We start from the raw sequence: 5,440 nt of genomic DNA on the forward strand, positions 1-5,440 counted from the left end.
ATAATAATAATAATAATAATAATAATAATAATAATAATAATAATAATAATAATAATTGGATCCAATTGATTCTGGTTTCAAGCCTGGCTATGGGACAGAGACATCTTTGGTCATCTTGGCAGAGGACCTATACAGGGAGCAAGACAGGGGAGTGTGTCCTCCTTGGTTCTGCTGGACTTCTCAGCAGCTTTCAGTAGCATCAAACATGGTATCCTGGATCACCACTGTCATGGGATTCAGAGGCACTGTTTTACAGTGGCTCCAATCTTTCTTGGAGGAGTGGACTCAGAATGTGCTGCTGGGGAGACGCATATTCAACAGCCTGACCATTATCATGTGGTATTCCTCAGGGCTCAGTTTGCCATGCTGTTTAATATTTACATGAACCACTGGGAGAGGTCCCTCAGATTGATGTGGCTCTGTGTCATTAGTATGTTGATGACATACAATTTGTAACTCTTCTTTCCATCTCATTCCAAACAAGCTGTTTCTTCATTAAACCAGTGTCTGCTGTCAGTAATGGATTGGAAGAGTGTGAACAAATTGTAACTTAATCCAGACAAGACAGAGGTGCTCCTAGTTAGCCAGAGGTGCTCCTAGTTAGCCTCTGGTGGATGGAGTTATACTCCCTCTGAAATCTTAGGTTCTCAGCTTGTGTGTGCACCTAGATTCAGATCTGAACCTGGAGGCCCAAGTTTCAGACAAGAGTGCATTTGCAGAGTTAAAACTAGTGCATTAACTGCACCTTTTCATTGAGAAGTCAGATCTGGCTACGGTGACACATGCCTTGAATATATCCCATCTGGACTACCGTAGCCCATTCTACATGGGTCTCCCTTTGGAAACTTCACCGATTCAAAATGCTGCAGCCAGACTGTTGAATGGGACTGGATAAAGGGATCACATGATCCCTCCAGTTGAAATAGCTGTACTGGTTCATTTCTGGACAGAATGCAAAGCACTGATTTAGTTCTTTAAAGCTCTATATACCTTGGGTCCAGACTATCTGAAAGACTGTTATCTCCTTATATAAGACAAGATGACTGTTAGGATCTACAGTACAGGGAAGAGATTTCATATACTCCCACTCATAAGAGTGCTTTCTCTGTGAAATATCCTTCCACAGGAGGTCCAGTTGAACCCCTTCCTGCACTCTTTCCACTGGTAGATGGAGATGTTCTTATTTGGGCAGGTCTTTTGAATTTTAATAACGAAGCTGTAGTGTGTGTGTGTGTGTGTGTGTGATATGGCATGCTGTATTTTGAACTTTAAAAAAATCTTTTAATCAAACTATAACTACTGTAAATACATTTTAAGGGTTTATAAATGTTTTAGCCACATACTTTTATTAATGTTGTTGTTCTGTGCCTTCAAGTTGTTTCCGACTTCTGGTGACCCTGTCATGGGGTTTTCTGGGGGTGAGAGTGTGTGACTCACCCAAGATCATCCAGTGGGTTTCCATGGCCAAGCAGGGAACTGAACCCTGATTTCCTGAGCCATAGTCCAGTGCTCAAATGATTACACAATGCTGGCCTTCACTTTTCAAAATACCAACATTTAATTTTCTTTTATCTTTTATAATTGATGTTTTAACTGTTTTTGTTTTTTATAAGCCACCTCGATGGTAATGGCAAAAGCCCTCTGAACAAATCTTGCCAAGAAAACCTCGTTATAAAGTCAACTTCGAGTCACCATAAGTCAGAAATAACTTGAAGGCGCACAACAACAAGTCAGTTTGGATCCCATTTAAGGGAAAAGGCAGGATATAAGTTCAATAAATAAGGTGGCAGAGGAGCAGAAAAAGGCACACTTTCAAGTCACTTGTCAACTTATGACAGCCCCATGAATTTCACAGGGTTTTATTAGGCATGGAATCCTCAGAGGTGGTTTTGCCAGTTCCTTCCTCTGAAATATAGCCTACAGCACCTACCATTAGAATTAATTGGTGGTCTAGTACTAGCCAGAGCTGACCCTGCTTAGCTTCCAAGATCAGAGAGGATCTGGACTGTCTATTTAAGCAGGCCATGGATTACAGTCCACTTTTTTATATGCCCTGACTAGAAAATTAATGTATACTATTACTTCAGAAACTTAAGCATGTACATTTCAAAGATATAAGATTGCCATAAGTTGGAAATGACTTGAAGGCACACAGCAATGCCTTCTGCTGGCAGATCAGCAGGATGCAGTGAAACTAGGAAGATGATCCCTTCTCCCCACTGTAGCTTCACCATGAACCCCAAAAGTGGTTGTAGAGGGGCTGGTAAACCCTGGATCCAGTTCTCTGGTTGTTCAGAGAGCTGAATAGGGAGACCATCATTGCTTCTTTACTCTTATGCAAATTTATTTTTTTTAAATGTAATAACCAAGTAAAACTGATTGTACCAACCAAGATTTAACTGGTTAGCAGCATATGTAAAGAACTTTGTAAGCCTAGAGCAAACCTCTTTGGTTTCACCACAAGCAACATGGATTGGCTGCTCAGGTTTGTTTTGATCTATCTCCTGTCTTGTAAGAGATGTACTGCAATGAAATGGAAAGGAGAAGCCAGGCATAGTCAAACACGCATTCTAGGCTTTAGGAGAGTGGAATTCAATAAACTTAGAGGAGTATTGAGAGTGATCCCTGGTCAGAAATACTAAAAGGGAATGGAGTTCAGGATGGATGGGAGTTTCTCAAAAGAGAGATACTGAAGGCACAATCTCAAACAGTTCCAGTGAGAAAGAAAAACGGGAGGTGTCTCAAGAAACCAGGATGGATGACTAAGGAACTTTCAACCGAGCTAAGTTTGAAAAGGAACATGTATAAGAAATGGAAAAAGGGGGAAATCACCAAAGAGGAATTCAAAGAAATAGCAGGCATTTGTAGGGGTAAAGTCAGAAAAGCTAAAGCGCAGCATGAGCTCAGGCTTGCTAGAGAGGTTAAGAACAATAAAAAGGGCTTTTTTGGATATGTCCGCAGCAAAAGGAAGAAGAAGGAAACGGTAGGGCCACTGCATGGAGAAGATGGCAAAATGCTAACAGAAGACAGAGAAAAGGCAGAATTACTAAACACCTTCTTTGCCTCAGTCTTCTCAGAAAAGGCAAAGGGTGCTCAACCTGAGGATAATGGAGCAGAGGACAGAATAGGGGAATTTCAGCACAGAATAAGTAAAGAGATAGTAGAGGAATACCTTGTTAATCTAAATTAATTTAAGTCTCCAGGACCAGATGAACTACATCCAAGGGTACTAAAAGAACTGGCAAATGTAATATTGGAGCCATTGGCAGTCATATTTGAAAACTCCTGGAGAACAGGAGAAGTCCCAGCAGACTGGAGGAGGGCAAACGTTGTCCCCATCTTCAAAAAGGGGAAAAAAGAGGATCCCAACAATTATCATCCAGTTAGCTCTTTGGGCTGGAAGTCAGTCTGAAGAAAATGGAAGTTCTTTACCAGCCGGCACCACAGGAAGAACACTGCCATCCCTACATCACTGTAGGCAAATCTGTGCTTAAGTCCGTCCAGCAGTTCACCTACCTGGGAAGCATCATCTCCTCAGACGCCAAGATTGATAAAGAGATTGATCACAGACTGGCAAAGGCATATAGTGCATTCTGAAGGCTTCACAAAAGAGTCTGGAGTAACAAACACCTGAGGCGAAGCACAAAAATCAGTGTGTATAGAGCCATTGTACTGTCTATTCTCCTCTATGGATCTGAAACATGGGTCACCTATCACCAACACCTACAACTCCTTGAATGCTTTCATCAGCGCTGTTTACGCACAATTCTAAATATACACTGGACTGACTATGTGACAAATGTTGCTGTCCTTGAGCAAGCAGGGATCACTAGCATTGAGGCCATGCTACTGAGGACGCAGCTGCGCTGGGCAGGACACGTTTCTAGGATGAAGGACCATCGCCTCCCAAAAATACAGTGAACTCGCCACGGGTCAGCATAAGAGGGGCGCCCCAAAGAAGAGATACAAGGACTCCCTGAAACAACATCTCAGGCTTGGCCAGATAGATCACCAACAATGGTCCTCCCTCGCCTCGCATCAGGAGGCATGGAGACGCACTATCCATGATGCTGCAGCCTTTTTCGAAAGCTCACGCCGAACGAGCCTCAAAGAGAAACGACAACGTAGAAAGAACCGCAACCTGGAAACATCACCCAAGGAGACTTTCTGCTGTGCTTTCTGCAACCGGACCTGTTTATCCCAAATTGGCCTTTTTAGTCACCAACGTGCTTGTAAAAAGTGCGGGATGAGTCCTTCCTGAATCTTCGTTTGCAAAGCAAAGTCAGAGAGTCTGACATCAATACCAGGAAAGATTCTGGAGCAGATAATTAAACAGAGAGTCTGTGAACATCTAGAAAGCAATGCCATAATCACAAAAAGTCAACATGGGTTTCAGAGAAACAAGTCATGCCAGACAAATCTGATCTCTTTCTTTGATAAAATTACCAGCTTGGTAGATGGAGGGAATGCGGTGGATATAGTATATCTTGATTTCAGTAAGGCCTTTGTCAAGGTTTCCCATGGTATTCTTGCAAACAAGCTTGTAAAATGTGGGCTAGACAAAGTAACTTTTACATGGATTTGTAATTGGTTGACCGGCTGAACCCAAAAGATGCTCAACAATGGCTCCTTTTCATCCTGGAGAGAAGTGACCAGTGGGGTCCCACAGGGCTCTGTCCTGGGGCCAGTGTTATTCAACATCTTTATCAATGACCTGGATGACAGAATTGGGAGCATACTTATCAAATTTGCAGATGACACCAAATTAGGATGAATAGCTAATACTCCAGAGGACAGGATCAAGATTCAAAATGATCTGAATAGACTAGAAAGCTGGGCCAAAGCTAACAAAATGAACTTCAACAGGGAGAAATGTAAGGTACTGCACTTAGGGCGAAAAAATGAAATGCACAGATATAGGATGGGGGACACCTGGCTTAAGGAGACAACATGTGAAAGGGATCTAAGAGTCCAAGTAGACCACAAGTTGAACATGAGTGAACAGTGTGATGCGGCAGCTAAAAAGGCCAATGCAATTTTAGGCTGCATCAATAAAAGTATAGTGTCTAGATCAAGAGAAGTAATAGTGCCACTGTATTCTGCTCTGGTCAGGCCCCACCTGGAATATTGTGTTCAGTTCTGGACACCACAATTCAAAAAGGACATTGAGAAACTGGAGCATGTCCAGAGGAGGGTGACTAAAATGGTGAAAGGTCTGGTAACCTTGCCCTATGAGGAATGACTCAGGGAGCTGGGAATGTTTAGCCTGGACAAGAGAAGGTTAAGAGGTGATATGATAGCCCTGTTTAAATATTTGAAAGGATGTCATATTGAGGAGGGAGCAAGCTTGTTTTCTGCTGCTCCAGAGAACAGGAACCGGAACAATGGATGCAACCTCCAGGAAAAGAGATTCCACCTCAACATTAGGAAGAACTTCCTG

The sequence above is a fragment of the Sceloporus undulatus genome, chromosome 1 (genome assembly GCF_019175285.1).
Source record: "Sceloporus undulatus isolate JIND9_A2432 ecotype Alabama chromosome 1, SceUnd_v1.1, whole genome shotgun sequence".
NCBI lineage: Eukaryota > Metazoa > Chordata > Lepidosauria > Squamata > Phrynosomatidae > Sceloporus > Sceloporus undulatus.